This window comes from Ceratosolen solmsi, unplaced genomic scaffold (assembly GCF_000503995.2).
Source record: "Ceratosolen solmsi marchali unplaced genomic scaffold, CerSol_1.0 scaffold11, whole genome shotgun sequence".
Lineage (NCBI taxonomy): Eukaryota > Metazoa > Arthropoda > Insecta > Hymenoptera > Agaonidae > Ceratosolen > Ceratosolen solmsi.
This window is the reverse complement of record NW_011948416.1, coordinates 5441360-5458417: the sequence shown is the minus strand read 5'-3', so window position 1 is coordinate 5458417 and position 17058 is coordinate 5441360. Positions and strand designations below refer to the sequence as shown.

At 40.1% G+C, this 17058-nt stretch overlaps 1 protein-coding gene across 7 annotated transcripts in view; it reads left to right on the top strand.

The window, feature by feature from the left end:
• Positions 1-7770: 7770 nt before the first annotated feature.
• LOC105359223 (zinc finger protein 90-like) overlaps positions 7771-17058 on the top strand; it is a 30629-nt gene continuing 21341 nt past the window's right edge. For 2 of the 7 annotated variants that reach the window (XM_011495751.1, XM_011495745.1), the window contains exons 1-2: positions 9455-9628; positions 16785-16925. The gene's annotated coding sequence lies outside the window, so the exon portion shown is untranslated. Of the gene's footprint in view, positions 8148-9454; positions 9629-15932; positions 16008-16343; positions 16363-16784; positions 16926-17058 lie in introns of those variants that run through there. The other 5 variants (XM_011495746.1, XM_011495747.1, XM_011495748.1 and 2 more) reach the window with 5 other exon arrangements.

Below are 17058 nucleotides of genomic sequence, written 5' to 3'. Positions count from 1 at the left end.
ACGCAACGCATTATCCTATTAATGTAAAAACTAAAGTAGAAAAATATCGGTAATCATCGACCGTCTATATTCTCCATAAAACACTTTTGACATTTTTTATCTATCCGACGGTGTATGGTATTGTATAAAATACAATTAAGTTTTAAAAAGTCGTTGCTTAAGTTAAGGCACAGTAAAATTTTTAGCTGCACAAGAACCATTTGTAAGCTAACGAAAAAACAATGCGACCGAATTTCCATATTTCCAAAGACAATTCTAAACTATTGTAATCGATTGTAATTTGCTTTCCCTTGCCGCTTCCCAATGTAAAAGTTCCATATTCTTTTATGGAAAATTTTTAGATGATTTCTTTTGAACTTTCCGAGAATGAAATTACAGAACTTGCGATGTTGCATTTTTAACGTCATGCGCATTAGATCTCGAGTGCACTCGTACGATAAATTTATTTCTTTTTTTCTTTAATAGCCACTGATTCGTTCGATATTTTTGTAATCATCAAAATAATCGTCTTATTTTCAATATAAGCCTCGTGGAATATAATAACTATGTTTTTTTTTCTTCAGTAGAATTAAACAAAAATAAAGAAGTTTTTTTTACAATGTCGATTGCACTCGGTGGGTACGAGGGGACCGGTGCCCAATGAAAATAATACGAGATTAAATGATTGTGCAGTGTCAGTCAGACGTGACTCGACTGCGATGATTATTATCATAAAGTGAGCATTAGTAAAGAGAATAACGAGTATGCATGCGAAAGTGATTTATAATGTATACAGCTACAAATGCAATTGAAGAGATGGAAGAAAAGTGGCGTCTTTACTATTACAGGAATTTACAGGTGTATTGCGGTTGGAAAAGGAAGAGAAATGAAAAAGAAAAGAAAAAGAAAAAAAAAAGAAAAAAGAAAACACACACACGAAAGCTTATAAATTTCTTGAAAATTATACAGAATGTCAAAAGGGGAAATATTCAATACTTGGTTAAGAAAACATGCCGTCGTCCACCTTGCGAACGACAAATATTGTTTTCAATTCAATACTACATATTCCATTAAAAATGAGGATGAAAAAAGTGAATAATTTTATGATTAATAAACGTCGTTAGATACTTCGTAAAATGATATCTCTATTCCACGCTTTAAATACTAATTACTTTTCTTGCTCTTTTTTAGTCAGTCAGTTATCTTATGACTCCGCAAAAATCGATATAAATAAAATACGTCCAATGTGAAAAAGCAACAAGTGACAGTACATTCGCCATCTCGCGGCAATGAGACTCAACTCTGTGTAAATAACCACTATGCGCTACTGGTTTAAGCAAATAATTCTTATGGACCAACGGTATCGAATAAAGAAAGTTATAACGGCTAAATTATTCAATAGTGATAATATTACCGACGTCCGAGTAGTAGCACAATAATCCTTTCAAATATCATTCTTTTTACGCAATACGGTATATTAATTATAAGACTTGGATGGTTATGATTTTCAAGCAATATAATATTAATAATACGATTAATGATCGTCATTGCTATTGACTTATATCGAATAGAGTCTGCGGACACAACCTCAATTTCGCGATTAACCATTGATTAATCGGCATTGTTTAATAAATATAATCACATTAGTACTCAAACAACAACAACAACAACAACAACAACAACAACAACAACAACAACAAAAACAACAAGAAAAACTTGTACATTGGTCGCTACAGCAGCCGGTAAGGTCGCTCTCGTTGTTAATCGACGACTGCTAATAAAGTGAATTGAGTCGCATTACAATGAAAATTGAACATTGAAGTGGCGCAGGAAGACGCATCACCATTGTAGAATCGCACTAACGATTTCTTGGCCCACGGTAGTAGCGTAGCAGTAGTAGTCGCATTAGTCGCAGTAGTAGTGGTAGTAATAGTAGTAGTGTAGTCATTTAATATAAAATCCAAAGCAAACTGAACGCAGTAAGAAACACTGCAACGAAGTTGCGTTGTTGCTCTTATTCGAATCAGCGTTGCTTCCGATTTCCTTCCTCGAGCATCAAGGAGGAACGAGCGGCAACGCAAATATGATCGCCACCGCGAACGAGTGAATTTAGTCGGACGCGTTGCTGTCTAACTGCTGTAAAAAGCAAAGTAAAACTCCGTGGAAATATGACTCAGGCTAACAGGTTAGTTCTTGTCGAGGGTCTCGTCTTTGGCGACTGTAGTATGCACCATTTACGCCAGCATTTCTAAATGCTTGCGATGTTTGACAAAAGGGGAACTTTGATTTGGACGACGCACTCGGCCGAAAACAAAGGAAAATCTGCGTCTTCCCGTTTAAAGATTTTTAAGATTATGCCTGGGACGAGCAGTGGATCGGGTGTGGGTTGGATGACATTTTATAAACATTCTTGTTAACATTCCTCGCTATAATTATCGATTTTTATCCCCCGTTGTTTACAAATAATACTAGGCTAAGTGCTTACATTATTTCATGGGTCGGGAAAGGTATTTTCCGTAACGTCATTTTAACAATACATCATAACAATTATAATTATGATACAATGCAGTGACTAATAGTTGTTGACCTATTATTGGCCCGTTATTATAAAAACCTCACGAATGAGAATTTGTTTAAATACATTGTTGTTACATAATATTAAAAGTGCAAAATTAATTAGTATTCGGATATCTGTGTCGTGGAATTTAATCTAAGCAGGAGAATGTTTCCTTATTACATTTGTTTAATATTGCGCATTAATTTTTAATAATTTAATAAGAAAGTTTTGAATTTCCATATACTTTACAATAATTTTTTAACGCTTTGTTATTCTTTTTATCAAATTCAAAATTTTTCTTAAAAGACATCAGTGATTGTCTGATCAGATAGATATCTTTTTGGCATTGCATCAATTTTTCTGCATGTAAATGTTAATTTTATCCATACAAGCTTAAGACAAATATTTTCAATTCATATATTAAAACATTAAATTTTTGGTATCATTTCATGATTTGTTAAGAATTATAAATTCATTAATTTTTAAGCAAAGGAAAGGATTAATCCATGTCAAGTTTGATGTTTGTATGGCGTTTGGGGGGGGGGGGGACTATTAATTTTAAGAATTTACTGTAATTGAAAATAATGCACGATTAATAAGTTATTTATATTTTTAGATAAAATTACAAATATTTTACCATTTAAATTTTGTATATATTGCATATGTATATAATGTCTTTTTTTTTTTTCATTTATTTAAATATTTTATTCCTATACTTATATTTCTCATTGTTATATGTTAATAGTAATTAAATGCAAATGTAAATAGTAACATTAATTTTATAAATACGCTTTATTTCATAATTAAAATAATAATTTTCAAAAAATTAAAATCAATTTTGTCCAAAATAATCTTAAATTATAGTAGATTTCAAAAGCAAAGTTTATTTTTTATATAAATAATTACTTCAAATGAAATTAAATGTTATTATAAGAATTAGTTAATTATGCACAAAATTTATCATTTTTCTTTTAACTTCAATTCATGGAATTATAAATAACTAAATATTTTTTGCATTAAAGTAAAGTAATTGTTACTTATGCCATAAATGACAAAATAATGTGAAATTTATTTTGCTTTGTATTTATTAGAAAACGTGGCCGTGATATGGATGAGGAGAGTGCTGAATTTATGCCTCTAAGTAAAAGGATAAATAACCTACACATAAATAACCTTTCGAGAGTACAAAAAGGTTCCCCAGAACGTCTTGAATCAAATTGGTGCAATCAGAACTTTATACCATCTCCTAATCATTCGGAACCATCGCAAGGCTCATCATCGTGCGATGGATATGCTTCCAGTCATAGCAGCTATACAGCAAAATATACACCAGATTTAAACGCTAGTGATAATCCATTTTATTACGAGAACAACAAGCTTTTGTACACGTTACACATGGAACGTTTACAAAGATCATCAAATCATTTCTGACATTTATGAATGTAAAAAGAGTACTGTAATCGATTCTATGAATGTATAAACTTATTATTTTTGTGTGTGTTTGCATACGAAGGAGAAATTTCTCATTTCAATGATTCATTTTTAAGTATTTAAAAATTTTATTATAGTTTAGTCTCAATGGCGTTTGAAAATCATTGGTAATTAATTATTTGTTAATTTTAGAATAACTAAAAACTGTAATATTGATCTAAATTAATTCAAGCTGTATTTTATCAGGATGAAAAATATGCTTTTATAGATATTTTTTAATTTGATTGGACTTTTTATAACTTTTTGCTTTAGTATATTTTGAATATGGTGTTGATTATATAAATAGAACAATTTAAAATCCTTTGATAATAATGAATGCTAATTAAACGATTCACAGAACAATTCATTAAAATAAATGAAGGGCTGTTGTATAAAAAACATTTTTATTTAAGATTTTAAAAGTTTCATGAAAGAAAGGTTAGTCATGAAAATGCATGTTAATAATTATTTTCTTTTCTTCAGATTATGCGCTTAAGAAACAAGATTAGAAATTGAGGCAATCCTTGAAATATGAGATGGTATGTTACTTAGGAACTCTCGTGTGCGACTGTTGTTAAGTATTTAATATTACGTTATTAATAAATGACGTGACTTAAAATTAAAAGTAGTACAAGCTCATTTTTGAGCCAGTGATGATTCGCTTTTTATCATGGGCGGAAAGTGTAACATTTCAAGAAAGAATAAAATGCAAAAATTAGATCCAGCATTATTTGCTAATTTGATACAAGATTTACAGTTCTACTGGAACATTATAAAATTATTAGTCCAAGTATTCGTAAATTCATAATATAGGAAATTTATGCATTTACTTATTTAAAATGTAATATGAATTTATTAATTTCGATAAATGAAATTCTGATAATGTATAATAGGAAGAATCAGGGCATAACATGTATCTTATAAACATTTATCGTTTAATTATAAATATTACTTTATTTATTATAATAGAAACAAATTATGTGGATTACACTAAATACTGGAAGTAAATAAATTTATTATTATTATTATTATTATTATTATATATATATATATTTGCCATATTTCATACAAAACATAAAATATCTGAATGCTACGTACTTGAATGATAATTTAACATTATTCAAGATAAAAAAAATAGATAACCTAAATATAAAATCTGGAATATGCATAAATCTGACAAATTTACTGTTAAGTATAATGAATGTTTGTCCTAGAAATAATTTGTGAATGTATGATATTTTCTAATAATTAGATAAAAAAACAAATGTATTTTGTCTACTGAAACTGTAAATTATATATTTAAAAGTTAGGATACATTGTAAAAAGTAAAATAGTAGAATGAAACTTTAATTAAGCAAGCAATTTTTAATTTAGCAGCTATTGATAAAGTAATGACAGATTATTTTTAACATGATAGTTATTACATCAAAGTTTTCATAATAATAAAATAGACTCAGACTGCTGTGTTTCATACCAAAATAATTTACTTTGTTAGAATCAGTCATTGAGTTCTACAATTATTACAGGAAAAATTATAAACTATTATTAGTAAAAATTACAAATGTAAATTTGGTTTACAAATTTATATTATAAATAAATATTTTTAAAATCAACAATATTATATTTTTTAATACATTTATACTAATTGTTTAACTTTTTTACAAATACTGTATTTATTATTCCAGTAATGTAAATTCATTATAATTATCAAAACTTTTCATTACTACTCTGATTAAATTTTATAATATGCCTGTGTTAGATTGAAACGCTCCTCAATTATATAAATAAAATATTTAGTTTCCATTAGTATTAATCATCCAGTAGTATTAACATATAACAAAACCCTAAAATTAGCATTATTTATAAATTTAATATAAAGTATTAATTTTGATAAAAATTCAGTTTGAAAATATTACATATACGTTTGAAAAGATAACATAATTTTAGATATTAACGATAATTTTATCGATTACATTTTATTTAATGAAAGATTACAAATTTCTATATTAAAGTTAGGTCTATAAGCGAGTCTTAGAAAAATTGACAATAATGATCGATATAAATTTTTTTATGAATATTTAAAAACGTTTTAATCTCTGCCCAATATAATGGTATTTTAGACATACCGTGACCAGCTAAGCTCAGTAAGTAAAAATATCTATTTATTATTATATTACATAAACTAAAACTTATGATTTTCCGTTCAAAAAATTATGCTACTTATAAAAGTTAAATCAAATGGTTGGGATATATTTATGAAAAATTATTTACTTTGAAACGATGTCTGAGAAAGTATTTGAATATAAAGAAAATTTCATATATATATCATACTTAACGCGACGGTGACATTTTATCTTCATATCTTTTCTAATTTGAATAGTTGGTTACCGTTTCATCTTCATTCACTTATTACGTGGCCGAAAATTTTCTGATTATTCCATATGTTCACATAAAGCTATTAACACTATTGTCTCGTTGACCTCAACAACTTATCCCGTATCTCAAGATTTTACAATACCAATTGTCATGGTAATCAATTGGTAACAATATTTTTGACGTTGGCGTTAGTCGTTTACTACATATTCAAACCATCGAACAGGAATTAAAATTCTTTATCCAAAACTTTCAAAATCCCTTATAGTACGTGAAATCATCAATACATTCTTGATTATACACACTACGTATCTTGTCTTTCAGGACTATTTTTGTTTTTTCAAGAATGTTAAATGTCTATGCCAATATAATGTAAATGCTAAAGATCTAAATTAAAAAAGAAAAAGAAATCATTCTACGCACAATGAATCACAATTTTATTTCGTCAATTTGCTTACACCAGATTAATAACCTCAAAAATTTCAAGAAAAATAATAACACATTGCAGTGCAGTGCCACCTAGTGTCAAGAATCGAACGAACTCTTGTCATTGATACCCATAATATTATCAAGAAAAATCAGAATTTTTTCGCCTGGCGATACCAACCAAACAAGAGCTCCGTATTTCTATATTAAATCAATCATGCGTTTCAAAATCGTGTATTCGCATTCTTCGGATGATTTGTTATCGTTGTACTACTAAACATCGGTTTTTATATGGAGAGTTTTATAATCCGAGTTTTTTGTAATTTTATCACTATTACAATTATATATTATTTTTAATCGACAAGTCTACGGGATATTTCAATATCAAGAGAACGAATTTGAATTTACATAAATTAGGTTTTACGGAATATTGAAAAGTATTATACTACTTGTTGCAGAACATCATTATTTACACTGTAAAGAAAGTTTAATAGAAATTGCAATCCAAATGCGATGGATAAAACGAGTGGTGCTGTTTTATAAGCCAGTGATCCAGTAAAGCCTAAATTTCTTCATAGAACTGGACAAAGTAGTCGAGGTCAAGCTCGATACTTGTCGTCATTAAATAAAGCAAATTATTCAATATTAAATAGACGTCAATAATAATTTTTTTTTTTTTCAAAACAAAAAGCTTATAAAAAAAACATCTTGTTTACATTACACATTAGCGTTACGAGGCAAAGCAAATTTCAGGTTTCGTGATAAATATCGGCGTCGCGTTTCTCATCGTACCCGAATGAACATACACAATTTCCATAATTTCCGGCATTCGATAGCGAGTAAGGCCAATTCTCTTATTCTTCTAATTTTATCCAACACCTAGAGAAAATAAAACGACAATATCTCGAACAAATAAATAGCGTCCCATTGCGTCGGTACACTCGATTCAAACGAGAAAACACGGATAAGCATCTCCACGACCTAACCGAGAATTCTCCCCTTCTGGATAAGAACTTTCGGATGTTAATATCCTCGTACTCGTGGGCAGATAGTACAACGCCCGGTACTCGGTATCCGGCCAAAGAATTTGTCGGGTGATTTTGAAAATTGGCGCCCCCTCGAGCTCTCGAACTCAGAGCGGCTGGCGAGCGGCCGAGGACGAGGGTCGAGAGAGTCGCTCGATAGTCTCGAAGCGCCTGGCGGGAGAGAGAAGATGCGCGCGCGCACATTCTCCCGTTTCCCAGTCTCGTTGAGCTTCTCGTGTTGGTCGGACCGTGGCGGGGAGGTGGTAAGAAGTGCTGCCGTAGTAGGGATGAGAGAGAGAGTGCCAAGAGTGGAACCTGTACGTATATCTTCATGTATTACGCACTAGCCGCGGGAAGCACGGGAACTCGTTCGGTGATGCGTGGCTCTCTCTTCCCTCATCTTGCCCCGTCTCTTTCTCTCCCGTATGCATATGTCCGAATCGGTCCCCTCGGCGAGGCCGACGAACTCGAAAAAGTGCCGCTCGCTCGTTACGAAAAAAGGTGAGAAAGAGAGCGCGGGCCGCGCGGCGCGGCGGAGGGAAGAGGAGGAGAAGGAGGAAGGGGTGGAGGAAGCGGCGGAGGAGGAGGAGGAGTAGACTCCGGACGCGCACGCGGGCCTCCAGCGCGACGTATGCGTAAATTAACGGAGGATGTCGGTCCTGCGTCGAGAGTGCACCGATGATATAATGCACCAAGTGCACCCATCGAAATGTAATTCAATGGATTCTTGGGCGCATGCGCGCACCCTAATGCTTACGTGCCTACGTTTTGACGTATTCACATTGTAACGGCTTGTCGATTTCAATACGTCAATGTGCCGTCGTGGCGCGCATGCACGGCTAATCAATAATTCGCACGCGCAGTGCATTTTAAAATCAACGATCTCGATCAAATTCGCGACCCTGGCCTCGCCATCGAGTCCCAATAAACCCAAACTACTATTCGCCTTTGGTCGATCAAGATCGTAAGCTGCGTGCGTAGGTGGGTGCGCGCGGGCGCCTCTTTCGAACGCTGCTGGCGGCGCACTCGGCGGAAAGTCGTGTTCGGTCGTTAAAAGTCAGTCGTGGCGGGGCGAGGTGACGAAGGATCGCGACGCGCAATAATGCTTATGGTAAATACGACGAGAGGAGAGCGGGGAGTGAAAGCCTCCTCTTCCTCCTCCTCCTCCTCATTCACTTCTTCTTCGTCTCCTACTTCTTTGCATTCTTGCGAGCGCGCGCGCGCGCACTACCGGAATCGTCATCGTGCCAGAGGACGCGAAATTCAAAATTAAACGATAAGCAAAGGAGAGGCAACGAGAACGGGCAAAGGGAAAGAAAAAATATTAGCCGCGCAGCGTTGAAAAAGATCGTTTACTTGCTCACACGCTTTCTCTCTTTCTCCGTGTCGTGCCGCGTTCGTGCGAGCGAGCACATAGAGAGAGAGAGAGAGGTTTTGTGTGTGTGTGTGTGTGTGTGTGTGTGTGTATGTGCATGCGCGCGTGTGTGGAGTGAGGTTCCGAGGCCGGGTTAGCCGTTCGTTGGTTCGTCGGCCACAGGTACCGTTAGGTAAGCGAGACGGAGCGAGTGCCCGCTAGAGTGAGAGAGAGAGAGAGAGAGAGAGAGAGAGCGAGCGAACGCGCGCAGCAACGGGCGCAGAAGAGCGAGGCTCGTCGCGCTGTTCACACGCGCGGACGTTAACCGCGTGGTCGGTTAACCTCGGGAACGACGTCCGGGTGAGTTGGATAGTGCGAGCTGTTATCGTGACTGTTGTTACGTGGAAGGCGCGTGGAGCAGCGGTACCAGTGCAGGCCAACGAGGTAAGGCTTTGGCTAGAAGGAGAGTTCGAGGCTGCGCCCGGAGGAGGAAGAAGCGCGGAGGTTAGGTCGATGATCACCTTCCGAGACGCGCGACCAAAACCGTAGTGCCGGTCTTTTCGCACGTCGCCGGGGCCCTCGACTCCGTCCTCCCTCTTCCTCTTCCCCCCTCCCCCCTACCACCCGCCCTATAGCACTGTCACTCTCTTGTCTCTCTCACTCGTTCGCGCGCTCTCTCTCTCTCTCTCTCTCTTTCTCGATCTCGTAGACGGCGGTGGGGTGGTGCGACGCCGCCGGCGATGGTGGTAGTGGTGGCGGTGGTGGCGGTGGTGGTGGTGGTGGTGCCGCGCGTCGGTGGTGCGAGCGTCAAGAGGGAGAGAGACGGTGGGAGCCTGCGCGCCGCCCTGGTGGGGTTGGTAACGCGGCGGTGGTGGTGGCGACGGCTGCTGTACACGTGCCATGGCGAAAAGAGAGAGAGGCCCCTCCGTGTGCCGCGTCGTCTTCACGGTAGCGAGGTGGGGGTGTAAACAACAGCCCCGTCCGTTGGCACCGGCGGGGGGTGGAGTCAGGTGGGGAGGTTCACGGGCGCCAGCTGACAGCACTTGGTTGGAGTACGCGCGCGTGCATTAACGTCGTCGTCGCCGTCGTCGTGGTGTGGTCCATAGTCGCTGTCGCTGTCGTCGTCGTCGTCGTCGTCGTCGTCGTCGTCGTCGTCGTCGTCGTCGTCGTCGTCGTCGTCGTCGTCGTCGTCGTCGTCGTCGTCGTCGTCGTCGTCGTCGTCGTCGTCGTCGTCGTCGTCGTCGTCGTCGTCGTCGTCGTCGTCGTCGTCGTCGTCGTCGTCGTCATCGTCGTCATCGGCGAGAAACGACAGCTCGCAGGCGTTCACGGACTCCGTCATCGCTTTACTCTATACTTCTATAAATGGCGGCTTTAGATCGGGCGCTTCTCGGAAACGGGGAGTGGAAAGACGAGGGCCCCTTTTACGCTTTCGTGGCGTCCATCGAGGGACGCCGCGGCCGGGGAAAAGAATATTGTTATGGCGGGATTGCGTACGCGCGCGCACGTCTGCCTGCCTGCCTGCCTCTTTACTTCCGTTGTGGCTGTATTTCATAATGGCCGACTCGGCTTCAAACCCTTTTTCCTCGATTTTGTATTGTCGTAGTCATGATGGACTCGACCGTCCGAGTTGAACCTAGAGAAAGTCTGCCGCGCGCGCAAGTGTAGAAGCGCCACCATACTTGATAATGCAATGACGAGGTAATGGACGGTGAAACGTTATTCCAACTGGCTACCGAATCTTTCGATTGATAGGCTGAAAGGCAGCGAAGTTTTGCCCGAGTCCGAATGATGAAACTTATGCGTTTTACGCTAGAGCGCTACTCCTCTTAGGCTTGGTTTCTCTCGTCTGGTTTGCCCGAGTGACGTAAGAAACAACAGTTGCTCCGCTCTTCGTCCCCCCCCCTCCGCCCCGAGCCCGTTCGCCCCGTCGCTTCCCCTTTCTCGGCCATCCTTTAATCCAAAGCCCGTATTTGTAAATCATTATTACGGAGCTAACATTCCTCGTCGGCGTGCATTTTCGTTATTTTCAAGCGAGCGCATACGTCACCGTATGACGCTTGGAATTGGAACGGATTAAGTTGTTTTTTCTTCTTCTTCTTCACCTTCTCATTCTCCTTTTCTTTCTTCTGCTTCTTCTTCTTCTTCTTGTTCTTCTTTTCATTTCTTTTCTTTTCATTTCTTTTTAACGGATAACGGGTCAATTTAACGAAGAGGATTACCGAGTTTATTAATAGATTATTGAGATCTAACGATAATAACGAATGGGTCATGTCCCTGATTCCGATAATACTAATCACCAATATGTTCGTTCGTGATAATTTCGATAATTTTAGCTGATTATTAGAGTTTATTTCAATGATTATGTAGAGACGAAATTATCAGCGAAATCTTACATAGCGATTGGTTATATTCATGTCAAGCTTAAAACTCTGGATAATCGGGGACAACGTAAAGTAACAATTAATTATGTCTTAAGGTGAGCTTCAATCGGTTCACTCGTAAAGCAACGGCTTTCCACATAATGTGATTTTTGAAATTGACAAAAGTATTTTTGAACATATTTAATCAATTATCCGGGTTGGCGATGCAACATTAACATTAACATTGTGTTCATTTTACGGGAGATGTTATTCATCATCCTTATTATCTGTTATCAAAATCTTTATCAAAATGCAGGAACATAAAATATGAAAAATTAAGGGCGATGACCTTTAATAAAATGAATATTGGAAATTTTGCTTGAAAAAATTGCGATTTATCTATATTATTTTAAATTCTATTATCGACTCATTAGGCCAAGTCCGTCATTGTTAAAGTAAAGTGTTTTCACCCTTTAGTGCTAAGATTTTAGGTTCAAATTAACAAAAAAAATAAGGAATAGATTATGTCGATAAAGGGTCGGTTAAATTATACCACAAACTTGACGTTTATCGGTAGTACACTTGCCTCGATAATAAATATGTATGTGTATATATTTTTTATCTACGTTCGTATCGATTTTATTTGTCTGTCATCGTTTTAAATCAGTTGGATATGATTTGATAATACAGTTTTGAGATAATATAGTTACAATAATATAGTATAGATAATTCAGATAATATAGTTTTGAGATTATTGACTATAACTCGAAAGCATTAGCGATAAGATATTAGAAAGTTTACTATTGTCTTTGATAAAATCAATCGAAATACCTAGAATATAAAGTCCTCACCCCCCATCCTCGTTTCCGTACGACGCGCGACACATGCGCCGAATCTTGGTGGGTTGGTTGATTTCTCTTGTGCTTAATTTTCAAAGCAAACAATACGAGTTTAAACATTTTATTTTCTGCGAAGGTGAATTTGTACTCGAGCACTCTACGCAGACTCCTTCTCGCACACGTGCAAATCATCAGGTTAATAATAATCGCTAAATAGTGTCGTAAAATTTTGCATACTGTTATTGACGTAAACATTCGTAATATTCGAATTCGCGCTTGCGGTAAGGCAATCTTTGCGAAAAAAACGAATTCAAAGCTTTAAAATTGCATGAAATATTCACCAATACTTTGCATTTTAAATATGACGTATGATACTTCATTGTTAAAAAATGGACAATAAAACTTTACAATACTTGGTGTGTCAAGTAAATGCTGCTATTACCGATAATAAAAGTCTATGCTGTAAACGTGCACGCAATAAAATATATTTTTACAATATAAATTACTTTTTACCCATTATTGCTTTACACAAGGTAAGGCTGACTAATCCGCGTACTTAATGAGAAACGTTTTCCAAGCCCATCGAAGTACGTAAATGATGGGGCAGTTCAACCACAGCCTCTTCAAATTTATGCGTCGTCTCTTAGAAATGCCGAAAATCTTCCACGCCGCGTCATTTACTTTAGATTACATTCGTACGCTAATGAAAACTGACTCCCCCCCCCCCAGCCCCCTACCGCCACCGCCATTAGGAGAGTCCGAACGAGCGGCTTTCGACACTGAGTCATTGAGCTAAACGTATGTCAGATGTTTATCGCCCAGGTGCTCCTCGCTCGCGCAAATGCTCGAAAATCATTGCTGCTTATCACCGCCGCCGTTACTCACGTTCCATCTGACCGACCGGTTCATCAACCGATCCATCAACCGATCCATCAACCGATCCATCAACCGATCCATCAACCTATCGTCAACCGATCATCAACCGATCATCAACCAAGCATCAACCAAGCCCCACGATACTTCCTCCTGGCGCTAACGCTATCCTTGAGAGTTCCGTATACCGGGGCGTCCTCGGTCATTGCTTATGGAAGCTCCGCCAGCGAGATTGATAATTCAGGGGCTCTGACGACACCGATTCGCTTATCCATTGAACGCGCGGGAGTGCACGGCCGCGCAATCCTAATCGAGCTTATTGCGCACTATCCGATTGCCCGTTACGCTGTCTCTTTATCCAGGCAATTTCATCGTCTCATTCCACGGCAAAGTCTTGCCGAATATCGCATCCTTATTTCCTTGGACGTCGTCCCTTTGCCTCTCCTCGTTGTTTGTCCGTCCGTCAGTACGTCAGTCCGTCAGTCCGTCAGTCCGTCCGTCCGTCCGTCTATTATCCTCCGTGAGCGCGAGGCAAATCGATAGAATAATTTTACGTAATGCTCGTGTCGGTGTGCGCGCCAGCCGTGGGACGCAAGAAATTGCGGGGCTTTTTGCGCGTGCCGCCGTCGTCGTTGCCGTCGAGAATAACGCCGTCCAAGGGTAAGAGTGTCGACAGAGGGCAATTCCTCTGCCTACTTAGGCCCGAGATGAGAATGCCAGTAGCAGCATCATTCCGACACTCGCTTGCCCCGTGCTCCTTTGAATGATCCACGCGCGTCGTTCGAGAGCTGTCATCGAATGTCCGAGAGGGATGATAGGGAGGGAGGGAGGGCATGCTTGTTTTTATCAATTTTAAAGTGGCGAGATATGTGCGACCGAATTCCTTGAAACAAATATCACGAATTGTTCGGGAAACTGTTATGTAGCAAATAGTCGATCGGCTCTCGTTACGCTGTCGCCTCAGTGCTGCCGCCGGCTTCAAAATATTGCGCGCGCGCGCGCGCGCGCATTAGACCAAACAACGCACGCGCTGCCTCATTATCGTAATTGCCATCTTATAGTTGGTGGTTCCCCATATAATGGTATCGAAGCCGATGCATCGCGTACGTGTCCATTTTGATATTCGAATGTTGGCTGTGATTGTACGGTTGCTGATGATTTTTTAATAAAGTTCGAGGTCCGCGCGTCGGAAAGTAAGTGTAGTCGTCGGGTGCAACAGAGAATAAACGCATGAAAAATAGTTTGATAAATGTAAATCAAATTAATTGCGTACGCTCGTGCGAGAATTGCAATTCGGATGCCTGCAACAGTCACATTTGTGCAATAATCGTTGTAGGCTTGCAAAATAACGAACAGATAATTTAGATTGCCATTGGCGATTAATTTTAATGCATATTTGAAATGACTTTGGGACGTTAGATAATGCAAATGCAGATAAGCATCGATATCAATCAATAATATTTCAATAAACCATTGGGAGGGCGTTGATTTAGCTATGGTTTTGGTGACATTTATTTTTTTCTATTTTCGCTTACAATCGCTTATTATCGCTTATTGTCGCTTATTGTCGCAATAATATTTTAGCAAAAATATAAATAATTGTTACGAAAAATTATTATGATATTCAAATTACTTTTTTCCGTATTGGCTCGATCGTGGATATCGACAAATGGGGCGGGAACGACACTCTGGCTTGTTTATCAGTAGTTTATAAAGAAGTTTTTCAATTACGTGCATATAATTTCAGTTTATAAAATAAGAACCTGGACGATTAATAATGACGGTTAATAATAATAAGCGCTAGCAATTATTACAATTACAATGGATAGCGAGCGATCGAGTGGAAAAAGACAAAACTATACATAATAAACGGGCTTGATTTGGCCAGTTGGAGAAATTGATAAGATCGAATAAAGCATAACGAAGATTCTCTAATGGAAATAATAGTGTGAGAACTTCATCATGTCCACAATAGGGGAAAAAAAGAACAAAAATAAAGTAACAACGTCTCGCTCTGTGTCCCGTCTGCCCCCCCCCCCAACATTGTATCTCTTGGATAAGACTCGCATGGACTTTCTAAATTCCTGTTGGCCGAGCTACACTCGGAGCAGCGCGCGAATGTACCGACGAGTGCGAATCTAGAACAAAACTCGGTTAGAAATTGGAGCAGCAGCAGCAGCAGCAGCGGCGGCGGCGGCGGCGGCGGCGGCGGCGACAGTTGTGGCTGCGACTGTTGCTCTCCGCGCAAGACCTTGGGGCTCGACCGCGTACGTCGCCGCTCGCTGACAACACGGTGATATCGTGTGGCTCGCGGGGCTGGCGGGGCAGGAAAGAGAGAGAGAGAGAGAGAGAGTAGAGAGGCGGCGACGTTTGCGAAGTGGGGGTTAGGGATATCGTTAAAGGGGCAGTTCGCCGTGGATCGAGGACGAGCCAACTCCCGGTGGAGAGTCGGCGCCTCGGTGGTGCAGCGGCCGGTCGTTCGCCTCGTTGGCCGGCCAACGGTTGAGGCGAACGGTTCATTCTGTGCTGCGGCCATGTTTTCCACGGCGCTTGGGATCCCGGGGCATGCGCACTAGCGGCGCGCCTTCGTCCGTCTCTGTCGGGCGCGCGGTCACACTTGCTGTTTCTCTATGTGAGCGGGCGCGCGACAGCACTGCCGCGAAGCGACGACGACGACGACGACGACGACAGCGGCGACCACCACGATTACGTTATCGTACAACGTGTATCAGTAGCGAGAAAACAGAGAAAGCGAGTATCTATCCATTGTAGTGACGGATCTATGCCATACCAGCAAGAGAAAGGAGTTGGTTGCTGCTGCTGCTGCTGCTGCTGCTGCTACTGCTGTTGCTGCTGCTACTACTACTGCTACTGCTACTGCTACTGGTAGTGGTGGTGGCGGTGGTGGTAGTGGTGGTAGTGGTAGTGGTCCTGGTAGTGGTGGTGGTGATTGAGGTGGTGGTGGTTGAGGTGGTGGTGGCGGGGCCGGCGGTGGTGGCGGGTGTCGGGTGGTAGTGGTAGTGGTAGTGGTAGTGGTAGTGGTAGTGGCGGTGGTGGTGGTGGTAGTGGTGGAGGAGCCCGTGGGAGATCGGAGGAAGGCAAGCAGGTCGAAGTCGTGGTCGATAACGCGAGGAGTTGCGCCTCCACCGCCGTCCCCGTCGCCTACTTCTTCTTATTCCGTATCTCTTTCTCTCTCTCCTATACTCCCACCGACGACGATGTCACCTCTCCCCCCCGCTAACTCGTCATACGGCCAGCCTGCTCCTCGTGCGCGCGCGCGCTCGTTCTCTCTCTCTCTCTCTCCTCCTTCCCTCTCTCTTTTTCCTATCTCGAAAAAGAGAGATAGAGTAGCGAGTAAGTGAGTGCGTGTGCGTGTGATAGAGAGAGAGAGAGAGAGAGAGAGAGAGAGAGAAAGAGAGACAGGCGTCCCTCGCGCACCAGGTGTCTCCAACGAGCGCGCATTTTATTTTCTCCTTGTTTCTCTCTTTTCCAACTCTTGGACATTACACGACAATCGTCCTGGATTAGGAGGACGTGGAAGCGCCGTTAGGCCAGACGAAACTCGGAGGAAGGAAGCAGAAGAGGAAAGACTGGGGAAACTGCTGCTGACGGACGCGCACCACACGGCTCACCTCCGTATCGCTGACGAATCACACTCGACTATCGATGGTAACGTATATACGCATATTCTTCGGGGTCATCCTCACTAAAGATAAGTACTTGTGCACAGAGTCGCACAAAGTACAAGCATCCACTAGCTCTCGCACGTCGCTCCTAAATCCCCCTTCCCCACAATCCCGCT